The 22967-nt window shown below is 48.2% G+C and overlaps 1 protein-coding gene across 1 annotated transcript in view; it reads right to left on the reverse strand.

Annotated features, from left to right (window-relative positions):
• Positions 1 to 2641: 2641 nt before the first annotated feature.
• LOC147621850 (uncharacterized) overlaps positions 2642 to 22967 on the reverse strand; it is a 124116-nt gene continuing 103790 nt past the window's right edge. Inside the window, exon 16 of the mRNA XM_086822874.1 lies at positions 2642 to 3669. The gene's annotated coding sequence lies outside the window, so the exon portion shown is untranslated. The remainder of the gene's footprint in view (positions 3670 to 22967) is intronic.

Below are 22967 nucleotides of genomic sequence, written 5' to 3' on the forward strand. Positions count from 1 at the left end.
ACGGCTCTTACGTAAGATGGGCGGCCGGGCTAGGAGGTGTGGACACAGGCCAGGGTTTTGGTATAAAACCCAACGAGAAACCCTAACTCGTCATTATATGGTTGGGAGGTGAACCGACTTCCACCCTCTCTTCTTCTCCACGCCTAGGCTATGGCGGCTTGAGGAAGACGCAGCCGTAGCGGAGGCGTTACACTCTTCTTTGGAGTAACCACTATGGGTGACAACCACTTTGAGTGTTCATCAAATGATACATCTTCTCCGGCTCTTCCTTTACTATCTCCGAGTACTTTGGGTTGATCTTGTATCATGGTGTCCTCACTAGTCTGAGGTGGGTACCAATGGTTGATGAGGGTAACCCCACCAAATCTTGATAAGACAAGCCAAATACATCCTTATGCCCATGCATGAAATTTTTCACTTGTTTTAGTACATCCTCATCTTCCCATACCAGGCAAATACATCCTTATGCCCATGCATGAAATCTTTCACCATGCTGCAATCTTTGGTTTAGGGTCCTCTTTTCTTTGCCTAAGCTTAGTTCCCTTACCTCATCTTGCTAGGAGTTCTCAAGTACCTCTACTCCATTGGTGGCCAAGTCTTCCAGTAGTTTTGGGTTGAAGTATGGGTCTAACTTGATAGGAAAGTATCCTACCCTTTCCTCCATCTGCCTCTTCTACTGGTATAAACCGTGTGTTCATCTCACTTGTGCTTCCTTCTTTCTTCCCTTTCCTGTATGGTTTTGGTGCAGCCGCATCTCGGCTTGTAGTGGGTTGTACCATTACCTTCTTTTTCTTACCCTTGCTTTCTTTGAGTGAGTGGCATGTTCCCCTAAGCTACGTTGTTCATATAGGCCCATGCCATTATCTATCTCAACTGTCTCTTCTGGTACCCCTTTCCCTTGAGTCCTCGATTTCAACTACTTCTACTATGTTACATTCCAAGTGTCCCAATGTACAAAGCCAATCCATCTAGGACTGGTCTGTGTGTCACCACTCCACAGCTGCATCTTTTGTTTGTGTCGTTTCTATGCCATGGGGATGAGAGGGTGTTGATGCCACAACTTGTGTTGCCCATGACTCCCTTTGGCTGTCATTGCCTGGGTCTTGCATGGGAGGAACCAACGTGTTCCCATGGCACATATAGTGTCATTCCCCCAATCATGTATTGCTCTTAACCAGTCAACCTAGGATTAGTGTGTAGGTACCATGGTGCGGGATGTCTATTACCACAAAATCTACCACAAAGGATAACCTTTGAATTTTGGTAGATACTCCTTCCACTATACCTAGTGGTACCACCTGCCTCTAGTCTGCAGGTGATCCTCAATCCTGCCCTTCTTCTAGTAGTCTCTGGCAAGATATTCAGACTTGAACCTCATCTATTATGGCACTTCGATGCTTCTTCCATTGATGCGTAATAATGTCAGTCTTGATCTGTGATGGTGGCAGCTGTCAAGCAGACCATAATCGGAGCTGGTCGTCTTGGCCCCAAAGACTGTGGTACACCCCCCCATTTGTCTATCAATTCCTTGAGGTGTTCCCTTATGCATGGGTTGAGGCTGCAAAACTGTGGTGGGCTTACCTTAACCTAGCATCCTTTTAGTACCTCCTCCCAGCTTTCCCCTACTAATGGAGAGGGAAGCTCCAATGGTGCTTCTTTAGTGTAGGTAGTGCCTTTGCTTTGCCTTGTAACCTAGTGACTACTGCTACCACATGGGGGGTCAGTTAGGTATGGGTAGGAGTGGGGGCAATTTTGTTGGGTGCACACTTAGTGGTGGGGGTATGGGGGTGGATTGTCCAGGGAGCATGTGAATCTCTCTATTCTTACACTAGGCTGGCTATGGGTTCCTATCTGGTCATGAGAAGCTATGACATCAACAAAATGGGAGGATGACGGGGCAAAAGAAAAGTACCATGTGTGCAGCAGCCCGTGACATAGGTTGCTTGCCTTTAACAAATGATGTAACTTGCTGGTGCCGGTGATCCTTGGAGTCCGGACAGTTCTTGCACGGGAGTGCTTCTTCTAGTAGACTACTGACCATATTCTCCACACCTATATCAAAGTACTGGCCTTGCCCTTCAAATATGATATGACTGCCCCCACGAGAGTGCAAGTGCATGTTATCTACCCAAATTTGACTACACAAGCATAGCTGGAAGCACATGGATGCCTGGTTGCCCACACAATGCAAGCCTGCAAGTACATCTTGTCTACATAACATGGTAACCCAAGCATGGCTCCTAGTACATCGTACACCTCACTGCGCAACAAGCTGCAAATAGAATATGGATAATCCCACAAGGCTATAAGTACATTATATGTGCCCAAACAAGGCTGGAAGTAAATCATGTGTGCTCAATGAAGACTGCAAGTATACCATGCATGCCCAAATGTGGGAGCAAGAACATCATTCATGGCTGCCCCAAATCGCTGCTTGTACATTGTTTCACAAACAGCCCAAAAAGAACATCATACCTGCTCAAAATTGAAAGCCCACGCAAGGCTGCAAGTACACCAACCATGTCTGCATGTACATGGTTGCACATACAGCATTCCAAGCACAGATTACCCGCTCAAGCAAGGTTGCAAGTACATATGTGCCACACAATGACATACCAAAGCCTCAGGCAACACCTATGAACTGACAAACAAACTGCATTTATTAAGATTAGAAAAAAACAACTTTTTTCAAATAGAGAAAACTTGTGTTAGAAATAGATTACTAGAGGGCGATATCTTGACTATAGTAACAACACAATCAACACCTACTACACAGCGATCACATGGTCTTGTGTTGCAAGAAAGGTGATCCCGGACATCAATCCTGCCCCATCCACAGCATTCCAGTTTTTATTGCTGTCATGTTGTTGAGGGCATTTGTTGTTTTGACGCAAAACGTCCACCATCATTGTTTCCCGAGCCAACTTCGCCATGTTTTTAGTACTCGAGCTGAGCATATAAAATCTGAGTGTTCTTTGCGCTGAATCCACTTGTCATGATAAGAAGCATGACACCATTCAAGCCTCCTTCATGTGGTTGAGCCTGTTGATGAGTGTTTGTATGTCATATTATTCTCTTTCCAAAAGCCACTAGCTTTTGACCCCTTTGCAATATTTGCCACTGGAATGCCCATTCATGTCGCAGTATCTTGTTCAGCTTGCCTCCCTTTGCATGGGCTCTTTTGTGAACAACAGAAGATTAAAAAAAGGATTACATTTCAAGTTGATGGATGCCTTGAGAGAATGGGCCACTCTGCATGTCACCGAACCTTGGATGCATATAACTGTAAAGATCCACGTCTTGAGATCAAATCCCCAAAAGCCCCCATTGGGATTGTGGACACTTTGTGATCACAAGTTGTAATCCTTCAGGTGGGCAGATCAAGTCGCCTCCAGGAAGATACAAACTTACTTGAGATCAACTCTTTCCCGGAAGCCCTAGTAAAAATACTCCTTCTCTGGTGCCTACACAGAGTTGTCATTGTCCTTGGCCTTGACTTCAGTTCAAGATCGGCCTTAATTCATTGCAGCTGGATTGTTGCTGCCCGGATTGCAATCTGCAGTAGCTTCTCTCGAAAAAGGTGTCTGGTTAGAACTCACCATTTGGGACCTCAAGCACGTGGAGCCTGGCAGTCCTTCAAAATCCATAGCTGCTCAAAATTGCAAGGCCCTTGGAACCAAAAAAACAAAAAAAAACAAAACAAAAAAACCGAAGAAGAAAACCAAAGCAGAGAAATCAGTACATATAAACAAAAAAAAGTGTTTTAAAGAAATGAACCTTCCAAACATTACGAAACAATTTTGAAACCTTTAAAAAACGGCATTCCACCCAAATTTGGTGCCATTTTTATTTTTTTTAAAGGTTCTAGTTTTCTGTGTGTATTGAATGTTTCAAACTTTTGCATGGGACCCGTTTTCTGCCCAAGCAGATTTTTTACACCGTGAGCAGTTTCCTTCTTCTTCTCCCCCCTCCAATCTCTTCTTCCCAACAGTTTGTCCCAATTTGGCCAATTTGTTTCAAGTTTGCCCCAGTTTTTTCCCAATTTGTCTGTGTTTTGTTAATTTTCCATAATTTTGCTAGTTTGCCCCAATTTTGCCAATTTTTTTATATCATGAAACGGTTTTCCAATGATTTCTACAATCTTTTCAAATATTTAAGAAAATATTAACTTTTTTGAAACAACACTCCAAAAACCTCGAAATGTCTTATGACTGACTATGCATGAGCATACACTCGACTTGACCAGCCTTCATGAATAAAACATGAATGACATGAAGGGGGGCCAGCTAAGGCAGTAGGACTACAGGAGATCAAGATGTGGGGAGTCCCATGTCTTGCAAGCCAAGAGCTGGTGTTCCGCTTCTGATATGAACAGTTGAGGGTGGCCTCAGACAGGGATGACAAAGTGGCTGCCACGGAGTCCTCCTAGAGGGTCGAGCCATAGGGGGGGCCTCAAAACAACCTGAGACGACACAGTGGGAAAAAGGAAACGGAAGTAAAAAGGGAGGCAATGGCAAGAAGAGGAGGGGGCAAAATAAAGGAGAAGAGGCGGAGGAGAAAGAAGGATGCCAGAAAAAGGGGGGTTTTAAACAAGATAGGGATGAAGGGAGGCAAGAGAGGACAGGTGATATCACAGATATCTAGATTCTATGCAATGAGCACATTTGGGTGGAGTTCTCCTCTTCCACCTTAGCAGAAAAAACCCCATCACAGAGCCTACTAGCAGTGCGGAGCTCCACACTTACTTCGCCCCGTGGAAACATGGTTTCTCCCTCACGGAGTTGGACCCATTGGCGGAAGCAACTGGCTTCCCAGTGACGGTATGCTTCCTTGGCCTTCCCAAAGAGTACCACACGCTACTACCGGCGTTGAGACACTCTTTGGGTAAGGTGTTGGATTCTCCCCTACGTTATCTGCAACCATTGCAAGAGCAATAGGGAATCAGGATCCCCTCCATTTGAGTGTTCCTGGCCTCACAGAAGTGACACTTGGCGACTTCCCAACTGGAAGGCCACACGGCTTTAATTTTCGGGCCTTCAAGGACACTGCATCTATTGCCAGATGCGGCACCCCGCACGACCTTGCCATTGCTCAAGCAAGGGGCCTCCTCCCCAAGCCACAGGAGCAGCGGCTTCGAGAGCTCCCCCCTGCTCAAGGACTTCAGCCTCAGCAGCCCCTCTGCCCATCCCCTCCCCCCAACTGCCACTTCTCTAGGTGCGGCCTCGGAAGGGGGGGATTCCACCAGCCTCGTTAGGAGCAGCAGCCTGCGGGGCACGAGTGGTGTTTAAGTTAATGGTAAAGCGGCAGCTATGGTGGTTGGAAGTTCATAGCAAGAGTGAGTGTGCACTCTTGCTATGCATAATGCAAAGCTATGGCATGCTCGTTTTGGACATGTAAACTTTGGGAGTTTGATGCTTTTGCAAAAGAATCATATGGTTGACAATATGTCGCCTCTTGAGTCTTCAACATAACATGTATGTGAGGCGTGTATTTTGGGAAAGATGCACCTCAAACCATTTCACAAGGATGGAGCTGTTAGAGCTGAAAATAAAATATAGCTCATACGTAGTGATATATGTGGTTCGATGCCGAGACCATCCATGGGGAGCCATCTTTATTTTGTCGAATTCATAGATGACTACTCAAGGTTTGCCTTGGTGTATCCTTTGAAAGCAAAAGCACATGTATTTACATGCTTTCAACACTTCATGGCATTGGCTGAAAATATGTTTGGATATAAGGTACAAACACTCTGCTAAGAAAGATGGGGGAAATACATGTCTAATGCATTCAAGAATTACTTGCTTGTGAAGGGCATTAAACACTAATGCACTATATGCCTTATACACCACAACAGAATGATGTAGGTAAGAGAAAGAACAGGTCTCTTACGAAGATGGCTAGATGTATGGTGAAAGCACAGATTTTTGGATGGAAGCCATAATGTGTGCAACTCATTTGTTGAACAAGTGCCCAACAAAAGCTTTAAAGACCATAACACCATTTGACGCTTTGTATAATAGGAAGCCAAAAGTGGATTATATGCATACATTTGGGTGTTTGGCATATGCGTATGTGCCAGAGCAACTCCGAACAAAGCTAGATGACGACGTAGATTTGTAGGCTGCAATAATGAGAGCAAGGTATACCCTCTCTATAATCCAGTGACATGCTGAATTTTCGTGAGTAGAGATGTGGTTTTTGTTGAAATTTCAATTTTTCCCCTTTGATATCCAATGTGGAAGGACGTCTTATCATACCCTTAGCACTTGGATATTATATTGGATGTAAAACTGTGCCATGGTTGACTTGCACATTCACTCGTCCCACATTCACTATGTACTCTTGTTGCCTCTCTTTTTTTTTCCGGGAAAAAGATCCTTCTATTAGTTAGCAAAAAAACAGCCTCGAAGGGCTAAATACAACCACAAAGGCTAGATACAAACTCGCCTCCATGTACAGGGCAGAGATCAAAGAATCAAAGGGTGGAGAATGATGCAGTTCTCCTCTGGCTGGCCGCTCTATGAGGAGAAGGCTATCTCATCCAAGGGGGAGGAAGAGGGAATAACCACACAAGTGGTCTATAATGCCAAGAGGGATCACCACCTCTATCTATGAGAAAAGGGCCATGCCGCCAGAGCCTCAAGAAAGCTTTCTGCCACTTCCGCATGTGGTTAGAGTGTAACTATTTGGCCCTCCTAGCTCTATTTCACATGATGAAACCTTGCCCGGACACCAGACAGATGGAATAAGACACGAGGACAGGGACCATAAGGTTTGTTCAAGAACAAGCACCAATCTTGGTCAAAAAACAAGAAAAAGCAAAAAGTCCAACTGAGTTGACCGTGAGCCACGGGCGCCATTAGAAAGAGGAGACTGAGCTGGACCAAAAAGATAAAAGGCACTTTTTCAAAAAGCAACTCCAGGGCCAAAAAGCAATGCCCTGAAGCCAGAAAAGCAAGGCCATGAAGCCAAAAAGCAAAGCATAAAAGAACTTTGGAAAGATGGTCAAAAGTTGAGCAATATTTTATTATTAAAAGAATAAAAAGAGGAAAACAAAGTGAAAAAGTAAAAGCAAAGCATGGTAGCTTTTTACAAAAAGCAAGACACCCCCCCCCCCCTTGTGTATAAAACTAGCGATAATCCTTCCCTTCTCATCCGATGTGGGGCTCATCACCAAGGGTTGAACTTTTCATCATAAAGCTGTGGGAAGAAGGTAGTTCTTCACCATCATCCACGCTGCCTTTATTTTTAGTTGTGCCACCCTGCTGGACTGTCTGTACCAGTACGTTTCCTGCAGTCGGCAGTCCTCCCTTGCCTGGTTGCGCTTACCAGCACCATCTGAAGCCCCAAGCATTTGTTGTTGCTGCTGCTGCCTACAGAGTGCCAGCCCCCGCCTGCCCTTTGGCCACCGCCTGAACCTGCTGCCCCTCAGTCATGCCATCTGCAGCCATCCAGTCAGCCTATGCGGCCAGCCAGCCTGCGCCAGAATCGCCACTTTTTGTACCTGGCCACCACCAACTCCTCCTAGCCGTCATCAACTCCTCTTCGCTGCCATCACTGTGCTGCCAGCCCTTCCGCCATCTTGAGCTACTGTCCAAGAGCCGCCAGCACCTACTACTAAACTTGGCCGCTGCTATCTACTCCTGGCCGCCACAAGACACACGTAGCTGCTGCCGTGGTACAAAAGCTAACCACCGATATCTACTGGCCGCTGCCCCCCAGCCGCCGCCTGTCCCACATCTATTGAAGACAGTTGTATGAGTCATTCTACATCTTACTTTATGGTTGCTGACTGGATACTACGAGTGTTGGACTTCATGGGCTGCTTCTATCTCAGGATTGGGCAACAAGCTTACAGCTAAATCACAAAAACCCTCGTCATTCATACACATTTATTGTATACTTCGTGTACATACTTGGATTTGGATTTGGATTTGGACTTGGACTTGGACTTGGACTTGGACTTGGACTTGGAGTTGGAGTTGGAGTTGGAGTTGGAGTTGGAGTTGGAGTTGGAGTTCACTTGAATTTGGACTTGGATTTGGAGTTCACTTGGATGAAAGATCCTGAGCAATGCAGTTTCTATGGGTTACCATAAGGCTTTCACTTTGATGAAAGATCCTTATGCTACCAAGGAGGATTTCAAAAGATATTTTGGAATAGATTGCAGAATGAAGATTTGGTGACTTTTTATGTCATCAAAAAGGGTTTTCTTATAATGCAAACCCGCTTATATGATTTTGAGGCCAAAAGTGACCAACTAGTTTGGGAGAAGCTACTTCTATTGGCCTAGCAGAAAGGACATTGAGCTATATGTTCTAGAATGTTTGGTTTGTCAGAAGGTCAAGTTTGATCGACAAAAGCAACAGGATTATTGCACCCATTGAATGTTCTATGGGAGAACATTGCTATGGATTTTCATCTTTGGATTTCCAAAGTCAAAGAATGATAGTATATGAACCTTTTCAGGCATAGTTGTCACAGTACGAAAATACAATACCGTATGATACGATATTGTACGGGAATTTTTGGTACAATATAAAATTTTCGGATACCGTACGATAAAATACGTTTAGTTTTTTTTACACTTACAAACTATGGAGCTTCAAGCTTGAATGTGAAGGAAGGTTGGGGAGGGAGGAGTCTACAATGCTTGAGGAACCAGAACATGGAGATGTGTCTCTCCCAATTGTCTGCAAAAAAGAACCTGCATGGGAAATGCAATACCAAAGGTCTCCCAGTGTAGCATTTAGTACTAAGGGACCATCCTTGCACAAATACGAGTAGTGCATCTAGGATGATAGGTTTAGGGACTCCTCTCTAGATCAAAATGGCCATGTCCAAATCTTCTCCCTCGTACATAACTTGAGAATCTGACTGCCTAGCCTACCTATACCAGGGATCTCCAAGTGATGTAGCAAGATTCTCTCATCCTACCCATCAAGTGTACACTACCAGTCTACCTTGCCAGATTTTTTAGGTCTCTCAACAACCCCATATGGAATACTGAGTGGACACGAAAGTTGCGAAGTATTGCAGGCATTTGGGATCTTTGTTAAGCAAGATTTCTATAAAAAAAAATAGCATTTGGAATTTTTTTCTCAAGGGGGGGGGAGGTTCGTACCGTATGATATCATACAGTACCGTACCGTACGAACCTTATGGTACGAGAAACAACTATGTTTTCAGGTTACCAAGAAGATCAATAGTGTATGCTATCGGTTGGACCGTTCAGATCACTAAAGGATATATAATGCCTTCCATGACAATTTATGGAAACCATGTACAGGGTTACCCCCAAAGGAGCCTGTATTGAAGGATCCACTAGGGGTGGAAGAGCCAGAGCAAATTGTGTTCCATTCTATGAGAAAAAAAGGAAAGATAGTGGTCAGAAAATTCCTCTTGGAAATGGATGTGTGTACAAGCCCATAAGTTATAGTACATAGTACACTTAGTACTTTTAATGTACTAAGTGCACTATGTGTACTAGTGCAATATACATGTGTGATAGGGGAGTCACACACTCATATCATGAGTTGACTTATCCCCACAACTCTCTCTCTCTCTCTCTTGCTTCTCTGTGTGTATGTCTCCCACATGAAACCCTAATCCTCTTCTCCCATTCAACTGGTATCAGAGCTAGTTATTTTTCTAGGGTTTCGTCGCTGCAGAGAACCTGCGTGTGCTGTATGGATCTGCGTGTTACATCATAGCAGGGGTTGGTCGCCTGTGAGTGCTGGTTCTCGTGTGTTGGGCGCAGCCTGTGTGTGAAGAGGCCAGAAGCGACCAGATACAAGCGCAGGCAGCGCAGCAGGTAGCCTACGCTGCCCAGCAGGCAGCAGCCACGCTGCCCAGCAGGCGCACTTCAGCACACCAACATCAGAGCGACTGGAAGCGTTGGTCGACCGCTGGCCACCAAGCGAATACACGAGCGTGGAGTTCCAGCGCACAGCAGGCGGACACGTAAAAGCAGCACCATTCAACTATTCGACCTGGTGGCGCACCAGAAAGCGTGTAGAAGCGCTGGCCGCTATCGCTGGACGTAGGCAACTGAGCGTGGAGGCGGCGAAGGCTTTGGTCGTCGGCTGGGCGTCAATACATCAGAGCTAGACGGCTACAGGATACGATAGACCACATAACCCTGTTTGGCCTTATAGCCGAGGCGGCGAGCTTTGTCAGGGCGGGTGGGGCGAGTGATGCGAACAATACCAGGTAGCTGCCTCTACTCCCAGCAGCGCACGCGCAGCAGGAAGCGCATCACATCCGACTGCTTCTTCCGCCATAGCTCCTCCAGGTACTTGTAAGCCTCCATGGACTCGCTGCTGCTCAGCTAGACCGCAGCCCTGCTACTCGCTCGCAAAAGAGCACTCCATCAGGGAGTAAGAGCTAGACGGCTGCAGGGTGGCCAACCATCCGTACACGAACTGCAGCTACAGCAGCATCATCACGACCCCACTGCAATCAAAAATCGCTTGTCATTTTGTCTCCACGATTTCTGCAGCAGCACCAAATTCAGCAAACCCCCCTTTCCTACAACAAAAAAATCGGAATTTACAAGGTATTCTACTTCTTTTTTTTTTGGGGATTTGCAATTGAGCAAGTACAGTCATCAATTGAGCAGATACAGGTGCCGAATTGCTCAATTTCTGAGCAAAATTGGCAAAATTGGGTGACATTGGTCACAATCAGGATCAATTTGCAAGAAATTGGATGTCGAAATTTGGGGCTTTTGATGTAATTGTGCAATTAAGCAATCATGCATGCTGTATGATGTGAGAAATCGCACATTCGGGCAAAATTGCAGCAAATTGCAGTGCAAATCAAGGGGCTTTTGTGCCGATTTGGTTGATTTGCATGCAGGCAATCGCATTTGAAGCTGTGGACAATGTGTTGATGCCTTACAAGCACTCAATGTGCCTGTAAATCAAGGGGCTTTCATGTATTGGATGTATATGTGGCCAGGGGGAAGCATCGCGAAGACTTTGGATGCCTTCATGTGCGTCAATGTACCATGTATGATCAGCAATTGATCTTAAATCAAGGGGCTTTTCAAGATTTTATACTTGTTGAGCTCGGCAAAGCAGCAGGCAAGACTTTTATGCCTTGAATCCTCAGAAATCAGCTTGCAGTCAAAGGGCTTTTGCCCAATTTCTGTTCGGAACTGTTGTATGCAATGTTCGGGACTGTAAAAGTCTGATTTTCACTCATTTGGACAGACAGGAGAGCATTTATTGCTACTGTACCTGCTGGTACAGATTTGGCACAGCTTTGTGCAAGTTTTGGCATGGCTGTACACTGATTTGAGTGAGGAAAAGGTTCAATTTCAGCTGCTGTACTTGCCGGTACAGGTTTGGTACATCATTGGTGAGCACTTGGTACTGCTGTACAATACTTTGGAAGGGGAACAGAGCACATTTAAGGTGCTGTCCTAAATCTGCAGCAACCAGATTTTGGTGATTTCATCACATAAAGTGGGAGAAAAGTTGCATTTGTGCTTCCGCAGTGGGAGATAAAGCTTGGGAGAACAACTGTGAGCACTTTGTGTGCTTTTGGTGCAGTGTTTGCACATTTTGCAGGGAGTCAGGTATTTACAGGTTGCATATTGCTATGGCAACCACAGGTGAGAGCTCTTCATTGCTTCACATCAAGAAGCTTGAAGGCTCGCATAACTATGATATTTGGCAAACCCAGTGCTACAATGTGTTGCTCCAGAAGAAGCAGCACAAGCCTATCAAAGAAAGGGGTGTAAAGCCCGCTTCTCTTACTGCTGAAGAGTGGGAAGATATGGATGAGCTGGCAAGATCTACTATCATGTTGTCTGTGTCAGACTCTTTACTTTTCAGCATTCGTGAAGAGAAGACAGCTTGGGGAATGTGGCAAAGATTGCAGGACTTGTATGCCCAGCAAAGTGCCTCAAGCAAAGTGTATTGGTTGAAGAAACTCATAGGTCTTCAGATGAAGGAAGGGGCGTCTATGACAGCCCATCTAAATGAGTTTAATGGTATTGTCAGCCAAGTTATAAATCAAAAGTTGGCAATGGACGATGAGTTCAAAGCCACCTTTCTGTTATGCACTTTGCCAGAGAGTTGGGACACATTCAGGACAGCCACTAGCAATTCGAATGCTATGCTGTCATATGCAGATGTTGAGGGTGCTCTTCTTCAAGAAGAGATGAACAGGAAAAACAACTCTGTTGGAAAGTCCAATGCAATGAATGCACGTGGGAGATCCCAGCAAAGGGGTAAAAGCCAAGAACGGGGAAGGAGCAAGTCTCGCTCCAAAAAGGATTTGGAATGCCATTATTGTGGCAAGAAGGGACACATTAAAAAGCAATGCTACAAGTGGAAAAATGATCAAAAGGAAAAGGGAAAAGGCAAAGACAAAGACAAAGATGAAGCCAAAGATGTAAAGCCAAAGGGCAAAAGTGGAGTCAAAATTGAAGAAATCAATGTGTCACATGCAGGTGACAGGGAGGATGAGGTCCTATTTACGTCTTCACTTGATGCCCATTCACTTCTTACAGGTAGTCATGGTATGCACTCATGGATCATTGATTCAGGTGCCTCCTTTCATGTCACAGGTTGCAGAGACTTGTTTCTCAGGTATACTGCTGGCAATGAAGGAGTGGTTTATTTGGGTGATAACCATGCATGCAAGATTCTTGGCAGAGGTGATGTGAGGCTTGTGTTTTCAGATGGCTCACAGCTTATGCTCCATGATGTCAAGCATGTGCCTGAGATCAAGAAGAATCTGCTTTCTACTGGACAGCTTGATGATGCTGATTATGTTACCACATTTGGTTGTGGAAAGTGGAAGATTAGTAAGGGCTCACTGGTTGTTGCCAGAGGCTCTAAGGTGGACACTCTTTACTTCATGCATGCAGGTGTTTGTCACCATGCTAATGTAAATGCAACCGAGCTGCCGGAAATTTCTATGTGGCATAGCCGGTTGGGACACATGAGTGTCAAAGGAATGGAGCAATTGTCTCGTTTGGGTTACTTGCCTTCTCTAAAGTTTTCAAGTTTTCAGTTTTGTGAGCATTGTATATATGGTAGGCAACTACAGTGCCCCCACAAGAAAGCTCTTGGACAGAAAGATGCTCAGTTAGAGCTTGTGCATACAGATGTATGTGAGATGCCTCAGCTTTCTTTGGGAGGGGCAAAATATTTTGTGTCATTTATTGATGATGCCACACGCAAGGTGTGGGTTTATCCTCTTCGTTTTAAGAGTGATACATTCTCAGTGTTTCAGAAGTTTGTTGCTCTTGTTGAAAATCAAACTGGCAAAACACTGAAGGCTTTGCGTTCCGACAATGGTGGAGAGTATATGTCCAAACAGTTTCAGGACTTTTGTGATGCTAAAGGCATCAAGAGGGAGCTCTCTACTCCTTATGATCCTCCACAAAACGGGACAACAGAGAGGATGAACAGGACCATTCAAGAGAAGGTCCGTTCTATGTTGTCATATGCTGCGTTACCTCATGGTTTTTGGGCTGAAGCTGTTATGACAGCCGTTCATCTTATAAACAGGTCACCTAACACGAGGCTTGGTGGGAAAGTGCCAGAAGAAGTATGGACAGGGAAGCCTCCGTCATACAAGCGTTTGAGAGTGTTTGGTTGCGTTGCGTACGTGCACATACGCAGGGAAATGCGCACCAAACTTGATCCTAAGTCTCACAAATGCATATTCCTAGGATATGGTGACAGAGGTGGAATGGGGTATAGACTTTGGGATCCCGTGAACAAAAAGATCATACGCAGCAATGATGTCTTTTTTGATGAAACATGCATGTATAAGGAGCCTGCAAGGCAACAGGAGCCTGGCAGAGTCATCTTTGATGATGATGGACATCATGGACAACAACCAAGGGCTGTAAATCAGCCATTACAGCAGCAAAACCAGCCCTTAAATGGTGCTGAAAATGGTCCAAATGGACAGCCAGAGATGGCAGAAGATATCCCTTTGGATATACCACAGTTAGAGGAGATACCGGGCATGATTTTTCAGCCTTATGGCATGGAACAGGAGCCACCAATAGGTGATATGCAGGCTGGACAGCAACCTGCAAATGATGGTCATTGGGTACGGAGGTCCACTAGACCCTCCAGAGCCCCTGACAGGTTTGTTCCAGGGGTTGACTACTTGATGCTCACTGACTGTGGGGAGCCCTCATGTTATAAGGAGGCTTTACAGAGGGCAGACAAGGCTCTATGGGAGCGTGCCATGAAGTCAGAGATGGATTCTCTGCACAAAAATGGAACATGGAAGTTGGTGCATTTGCCTGCAGGCAAGAAGGTTTTGCCATGCAAGTGGGTTTACAGGCTCAAAGTTGCACCAGATGCAAAGCCAAGATACAAAGCTGTTCCAGGGGTTGACTACTTGATGCTCACTGACTGTGGGGAGCCCTCATGTTATAAGGAGGCTTTACAGAGGGCAGACAAGGCTCTATGGGAGTGTGCCATGAAGTCAGAGATGGATTCTTTGCACAAAAATGGAACATGGAAGTTGGTGCATTTGCCTGCAGGCAAGAAGGTTTTGCCATGCAAGTGGGTTTACAGGCTCAAAGTTGCACCAGATGCAAAGCCAAGATACAAAGCCAGGTTAGTGGCTAAGGGCTTCAAGCAAGAATATGGTGTGGACTTTGAGGAGATCTTCTCTCCAGTGGTCAAAATGACCACACTTAGAGCTGTGTTAGCTTTGGTTGCGCATGATGATCTGGACTTGATTCAGATGGATGTGAAGACTGCTTTTCTTCACGGTGATCTCCATGGGGAGATATATATGCAACAGCCAGAGGGTTATGCAGTGAGTGGAAAGGAGAAGCTTGTATGCAAGCTGAAAAAGAGTCTTTATGGGCTCAAACAGGCACCAAGGGAATGGTATCATAAATTTGATACATTCATGAAATCCCAGAAATTCAGGAGAAGTGACATAGATCACTGCTTATACACCACGAAAGCTTTGGATGGCAGTCTATTGATCCTCATCTTGTATGTTGATGATATGTTGATTGCCGGGAAATCTCGTAAGGAGATGGATACCTTGAAGCAGAGGCTGCATCAGAACTTTGATATGAAGAATTTGGGTGATGCAAATCACATTTTGGGTATGCGGATACTTCGGGACAGAAATCAGCATGTGTTGTATTTGTCTCGGAAGGAATACATTGGCAAAGTTTTGCAGAGGTTCAATATGGACGGGGGGAAGAAGTCCCCCCTATGTTTCCACTTTCCCTTCTTCCGTTGTACATTCTATCATGGTATCAAAGCGCCGGTGAAGAACAGTGTTAGATGCTCCCTCCTCTCCCTCCTGCGTTTTTTCTTCTCAGAGTTGCTGTTGGTCGCATGCCTGCGTTTTTTCCACGATAGCCCGTGGTCTTCCACTGCCAGTTTGACCCCTGAGAATCCCCCTCACCTGTCAGCTGCTCTGTTTTCAGGGCTGCAGCACCTTGTGTGCTGCGTTTTTTCTACAGGTGTTTTCTATAGCAGTTTTCAGATTCATCTTCCCCTGTAGTGCAGGTGGCATGTTCTGTGCAGGACAGCAGCCACATATGTGCTGCGTTTTCTTCTCCTACAGGTTTTCAGATGCTGTTTGCTGATCTGAGGCTTGGTGGTACCCATCTCTTCTGCGTTTCCAGAATTTGCCCTATCGACTACCCCTGTTACCGCTGCGTTTTCAGATTTGCAGCCCTAGTTGCTGCGTTTTTCATCCGTTGGACCCAAAGGTACCTTCTCTTCAGCGTTTTTTCCTCATAGGAGGTGTGGACACTGGTCGACCTGAATTTTCAGGTTTACAGCCCTCTGTTGGTGCTGCGTTTTCTTCTCCAGGGGACAATGGATACAAATCACTTGCAGAGGGGGTTTTGTTTGGATTGTGGCTTTGAAGGCAATTTGGTACTTGAGGGAGGATACTGAATTTCTGATTTCAGTCAACGTTTTGCTGATTTTGGAGCATCTATACCTGTGTTTTGTTCCTAGCTTTCACGGTTTCCCGGTTTCTTCATGTTCATCGCCTTCTGTTGGCGGTGGAGTGTTATTTTTGCTGGACAACAGTATTTTGGTTACGTTTTGCTTCCCACAAGAGTTTTCTACACTCATAGGGGGCCCACCTCCAGTTGCTTCACTTGAGGATCAGTTTTCGGGAGCTGTTTTGTATCTGTGGAGACTTTCTTATGTGACAAGAGTTTGCAGATTTTGGAGGAGAGCGGTGATCTTTTCAGATATCCTAAGCAGAGTTTATTTTGTCCGAGCCTGTGTTCTTGGCAGTGTTTGCAGAGAAAGGAGGGTGTTTTGCATGTGAGGTGTGATCCTTTCACATGGATCAATTGTTTGTTGCTGATTCTTGGGATCTGATTCTACTTATGGAAGAGTCTTGTGCTATAAGTGATGTTTTTGAGGACCTTGTTACCACTGCAGTTTATATTCCTGCTTCCCTTCCTCATTGTGAGGAGTCTACTTCTGCCTCTCTTTGTGATGCTTCTGAGGATGCCCCTCCCCTTGTGGGTTCAACTTTTGGTTTGATGCGGTGTGCAAGTTTGTTGTTTTGGAGGATGGACTTTTGGACCCGATGGGATGATCTGGATCAATGGTTGCTAACCGTGCCTAGGGCACAGGGGTACTTCCACAGTTTTTTGGATTTGGATCAGAATCAGGTTGGCCTTGTACCAATCCGACGACATCTTTTTTCAGAGGGGGATGTGGAGTCCTTTCATCTAGCGATGCCCACCTCAATGTGCTTATGTACAACATTGGGCAACTCATGGTACGGAGTTTGAGCAGATGGACCCCATCTTTTCTACAATCTTTACATCTTGCGATGCCGGCCTTTCCAAAGAATGCTTCTTTTTAACATTTGGCAACTCTTGTTACAGAGTTTGAGCAGTTAGACTCACAGGGTTCCAGTGAGGAGCAGCTTGCTTCTCCCAGGATTGATTATCTACACGATCTGATCTTGGTTGGTTTTGAGGTTTCTCATTCCTCCTCCAGGCTAGAAACATGACATACGACTTCGAGGAGTGTTCTTACACTTGGATTTGGAACCATTTTTTGAAGCAGCACGTCGCAACCTACTTGGTTGTTTTCTTCCAGAGGATTGGTGTACCTCGCAGCTTGTTATGTTGCTTTTGTAACTGAGTTGCTAAGGAGATTGCTTGTGGAGCTTTCCTGGTACCTGTTTCTACAGTCTTTCATCTTTGATCGAGGGCGGCGTCTGTGGCTTCTTGGAGTTCCCTCAGCATCCGGTGTTGAGGGGGGGTGTTAGACATCATCATCTCTTTTTTTTTTCTTTTTTTTTTCTTTTTCCGAGAAAAGATCCTTTCATTAGTTAAATAAAAACGCCCGTAGGGCTACAAAAGATCTCTCCTGCTCATAAGAGAAACAGAGCAGTGAATACAGCAAGGCAGCCCGGGAGACTCTCCCTAGGTGCTGCAAAATACAAGCATCAGTACAGAGGACTGAGGGCTAAATCATACAATAGGGGGGAGGGAAAGCCAAACAGGTGGCCTGTAATGCCAACGGGGGGATCCCGTGTGTAAGGTGTAGAAGGGGCCTCTGCACCAAGTGGTGTGAAAAGCCTAGCGCCACAAGATCGCCTCATCCGAGTCGCCCCGGATGCGGTCATACTGTCCTCGCAGGGTGTGGATCAACTCCTGCCAAATCCCCCGTACAGTCTCTGCTGGTGGCTCCAGTCTCCCCTCAAAGGCCATGAAACACCGGGCCCTCCAGGTGAACTAGATGGTGAGGCTGCTGAGGAGCTCCCATCGTAAATCCCTCTCCTGTGTCCAGCTGGCGGACGAGAAATCCGGTGCCGGAACCAGGCGAGGCTGGCCCCTATGAATCTGATGGCCTGACTGTCCTGCCCCATCTCATAGCCCATAGCAGGCCCTGACGAAGTCGACCAAGGAACAGCACCCCACATAAACATACCCTCTGGAGAGAGGGGGGCCAGAATACGCAGCATCCGCAGCCAAATCTGCTGCGCCGCCTGAGGGCAATCCCAAAGGCAATGTCTCTGTGTCTCCATAGGGTGGCCGCATTGGACGCAGGTCACCGAAAGATCGTTGTAAACAAGCCAGGTGCCAACTGCTAAGCCCCTGTGGGCGACCAGCCACCGGAAAGTCGAGATCCTGCGGGCCTGTCGACTAGCCCAGAGCCGAGCCCAAAAATCCTCCAGGAACTCCTGTGAGAGTCCCTGTAGCCGCCAACGCCCCGCTGCAGCAGCTGGAGAGACCATCCTCCTCGCCGTCAAAATATGCCGCCCCAGCCGAACACTATACTGGAAAAAGGTGATCTCTGTGGCCTCAAGGGATGCATAAGGATCATGCCACTCGTACTCCCCAGGGTCCCATTGTAGCCGGGCCAAGGGGCGCGCTGCATATGCCCATATGCGCCAATCCGGGAGCACATCAGCAGGGTCGGGGTCAATATGCCACTTTCGAGAAGCGGCGGCCACAACCCGTATCCTCTGAAAGGTGCACTCTGCAACCAAAGGCGACTCCACCTCCACTCTCTGAAGTCTGCCCTCATCCTGAATCTCATAGTAGAGGCATCTGCCATCCTCAGTGCAAGCTCTGACAGCAATCAGGATCTCCAACTGTGTAAAGGCGTCCCCGTCCCCCATTACCGTCCCCTGTTTCTTGTGACTATGCAAGTAACTCCTCCTACGATCTAATGGGGAGGCGGAAACCCTCTCCTGCATGGAGAGAAAGCGCTCCCATCCACCGTGGGGTCACTGGCTCGAAAGGCGTGAACCACTCCTCTGTGAGTGCCTCCTGAATATCGTCCCTCATAATCAACCCCCCTCTGAAGTGACTCAGCCTCTCCGCCTGGATCTCCTCTGTGAGACTGCAGAAGGCCTGCCAGTCTCCAAAACTACGTGCTAGGCCTACCGCTAAAGGTCCCTAGGTTAGACGAGGCCGAGAACCCAACATATAACCCTGCTCTGTGCGAACCGCTCGGCTAGCGGCTGTCTGGCCCGCTCCTCAACACAAGGAGGAGGTCGCTGAGACAGCCCCGGTCTCAGCAGCTCCCAAGCTCTCAGGATGCTCAAAGCAAATCTGTCCTCCCATCCTCTACTGAGGCCTGTCCTCCTCATCTCTATGAAGATCCAACGAATCTCTAGTGCCCAAGTGCCCCCTGCTGGGGGAGCCCGAGCCTGCACCGCTGCAAGAGAAGCTCTTTCCAAGGCTCAGCGCCTGGAAGCAGCCCCCGAACAATAAGCTTCCCCAATAAGGCTCTACTTTGATCGACTGGATCTATAATGCCCAAGCCTCCCTGAGCCAGTGGAAGTGTAATAACTGTCCATGCAACCTTTGCCCGGGCTGGCTGACCGTCCCACCCAGACCAAAGAAAGTTCCTGATCAGCCTCTGTACCTGGCTGATGCAAGAGCTCGAGAAGATCCAGCAAGACGTAATGTACCACATGGTCGCTAACAGCACCTGATTTGCCACCACCACCCTCCCAACCAAGGATAGTCGAGCTGTACTCTAATACAAAAGCTTCTTCCGAATGCTCAGAAGAAGCGGGGCAATCTGCTGCTCAGGTGACAAATCTAGTCCAATTTGGCATCCCAAATACCGCACTGCTGCGCCAGGAGGAATCCATCTAAAACCGGGGTCCGGGCTCCATGCCGGAGTGGGAGCACTACTGATCCAAAAGGCCACTGTCTTGCGCCAATTGATCAATGCTCCCGAAGCTGCACTAAAAACCTGGAGCGACTGCTCTGCCCGAAGAAGATTGGCCTCTTGGCCATGCAAAAATAAGCTCGTGTCGTCTGCAAACTCAGCATCGAGCAGGTCCTCCCCCCGGACTGGGAGCTGGAGTCCTCTCAAACCAACCTCCTCTGCCGTCAAATACATGCTCATAGCCTCCGCAAAGAAGAGAAAAAGAAAAGGGGCGAGGGGACACCCCTGACGGACTGATCTGGTCAACTCAAAACTCGGCCCCCGTCCTCCTGCAATCAAAACCTGGCTACGAGCTGTGGAATACAGAGCCGCCACCCCTCTGATCCATCCTGGCTCAAAGCCCAGGCGAAGCATAGTGCCCTCTAGGAAACCCCAATCAACTCTATCGTATGCCTTCTCAAAATCGAGAAGCATCACGACCAAGTCCTCGCCAAGAAATCTAGCTCGGGCCGTCACCTCCCAGAAAGTAAAGATGTTGTCAAGGATACTGCGCTCCTTGACGAATCCTGTCTGGGTAGCATGAATCAACTCCCCCAGGAAGGGCTGGATCCTCAAACTCAAGGCCTTTGCTAAGACCTTGTAGATAGTATTGAGGATCGTAATAGGCCTCCAATGCCGAATATCATCTGATACTCCCTCCCCCTTGGGGATAAGAAAGATCAAGCCCTCTGAAAAGCTCTGTGGCATCGCCCCAATGTCCAGAACATACTGAAAGCCCCTGCGGAGGCCTGGCCCCAAAAGGTCCCAATAGCGCATAAAAAAGGCCGGCGTCAGTCCGTCCTCCCCTGGGCAACTATGTCGCGGCAAGACCCTCAAGGCCTCGGCAAGCTCAATCTCTGAAAGAGGCGCACCAAGAACTGTACGCATACGATTTGTGACCCTCCTCTGCACATGGGCCCACACAGTCTGTCTGCAAGCATCTCGATCCTCAGTGGCTGGCTCCGCTGAAAGCAGGTCTCTATAGAATGCAGTAGCAATGGCTCTGATCTCCTCGGGCTCAATAGCTACCGATCCATCCGGTCTACCAAGCTGACGGACTCCTGCTCGAGCATGACGGGGTCCAGTGATCTCAAAAAACTCCCCAGTCACTCTATCACCAAGCTGCGTCCACTGAGAAGCCTGGCGACGATAGTAAAACTCATGTCTCTGCTCCTCTGCCTCTCTAACCTCCTGGCGTGCCTGGCTCAGCTGTGACGCCACCCACTCACATGCAGGCTGCTGCTCCTGAAGGCGCTGTAGCGAAGCAAGGCTGCGTCTCAGCCGATGCTCCCACTCGCGAATCTCTCCCAGCCGTGTCAAAGCTGCAGCGTGCAGAAAAGAGCTAAGCTCGATGAGTCCGTGGGCACACTGGCCTGCTGCATCCTGGTCAGAGCACTGACTATCATGCAAGATCCTCTCAATGTTCTCAGCGAGACTGGGATCTGCAAGTACCCTCTCTGGGATCCTCAACTGCAAGCTAGGCTCCCGTGTCCTCTCCTCCAATGTCAAAATAACTGGCGATCTGAAAATGAGGTGCCAGCGAGAATGCCGACGGAGCCCCCTCGCTCCCCTAACCAGTCGCCCGATCAATCCGTGATAGATTAGTCCCTCCCTGTCGGCGATCCGACCGAGAGAAACTAAGACTGTCCTGAGAGCGGGAGAAGGCCCCATGCTGCCATGCATCAGTGATCCTCAGTGACATGCAAAACCGGTCCCAAGCTGCAAGCTCCGTGCCGTGCACTGTAACATGACTGCCTCCCACCCTATCGGCCGGGTCCTCAAGCATGTTGAAGTCTCCCCCGACACACCAATGTGCGGCCTCTGGCAATGCATCCGTAACCTGGGTCCAGAACTCTGCTCTGGCACTAGCATGATTGGGCGCATAGACGTTGAGCACACCCAAAAGCTCATCATGCATCCTCAGAATGACATAGTGTGCTCTACCAGGCACAATGATCCCTCGATCCACAATAGCCTACCGCCATACATCTGCAATGACCATGCATACTCCTCCATGTCCACCCAAAGGACCAAACCCTGCAAACCAAAAGGTGTCCCATCTGCCAGGCATCACCGAACCATATCTCCGGATCCTGCTCTCACCCAAGTCGTGCTCCTGCATCATCAAAATATCAATGCTGCCACCAACCAGGCATCTCTGAAGCTCCTGTCTCAAGCAACCACGATAGCGTATAAAATGTGCTCCGCCAAGGCCCTGTACATTCCATGAGATGATCCTCATGGATGACCTGCTGAGGTGGATGCTGTCTCAGCCGTACGGCGGGCCTTCGCAAGCGGCTTGGATGGAGAGTAGTCCCCATCCGAGCGGCTGCGAATCTGCCACCCGGTGTAATGCAAGAATCACGGATCAGGCGCCAGTGGCTGTGGCCCATGGCGACTGCCTCCCGCTCTAACAGAGCAACCTCGTGTATACATACATATCCAGGGTCGCGTGCTAAGTCTGCCACTATGCGAACGACCAAATGACGAATCCCTGAGGCATCCACACTCCCGGGATCCAAGAAAAAATGAGCCAACTCCCATAGTCGGCCTATCACATCTGTCACCTCCAGATCGCTCACATGATGAGAAAACTCAACTGCCTGAGTCTTCAAAGAACTAAGAGCGAGCTCTAGAGTCCACTCCCGGTCGCAGGGCCACATAGAGGGAACGAGAAGGCCACCGCTGAATCAAATGCCTCCTCCCCACGGGCCGGAGGTATCACATGAACTCGGATGGGTGCTGGCTCATGGGGGCCCTCTGCTCCAAAAAGCCGTGTGAAGGCGTAATCAAAAGCCTCCGAGCGCTGTCTAATGCCGAGGCGACTCAGCCGACTGCGGATAGATGGTGCTCAGCGCCCTCCGGACTGCAGGTGAGCGCCAGGGGACTGCCAGGGCCTCCCGGGAAGGTGAGGCGGGCGGGGGGGGAGGAGGGGGGGGGCGAGGGGGGTGGAGAGGGAGCCGCTGCCGAAACCGGAGCGGGGATGGGAGGAGGCGAAGGTGGAAGCGAATCGGTGGGAGGGGACGGGGGTGGGGGTGGTGAAGGAGGGGGTGCTGGCATCTCCTGGTCCTCAGTCGTCGCCGCGGGGGTCTCCTCCTGGAGGGGAGCAAAACTATTCCTCACAGGAACCCAGTGAGGCTCAGACTGTGGCTGCTGCTGCAGCGGTGTCTAGGCGTGCTGATGTGGCTGTCTCCCTCGGCGGCGCCCCTGTCCAGGCTGCCACTCCGAGGTCTCTGTGGCCCGAGCAGGTGTCCTGGCGCCAGCCTGCCGAGCCGCATTTGTGGACGGGCCATCAGGGGCCTG

This window comes from Cibotium barometz, chromosome 29 (genome assembly GCF_041138505.1).
Source record: "Cibotium barometz isolate CiBa-2024 chromosome 29, ASM4113850v1, whole genome shotgun sequence".
Taxonomy (NCBI): Eukaryota; Viridiplantae; Streptophyta; class Polypodiopsida; order Cyatheales; family Cibotiaceae; genus Cibotium; species Cibotium barometz.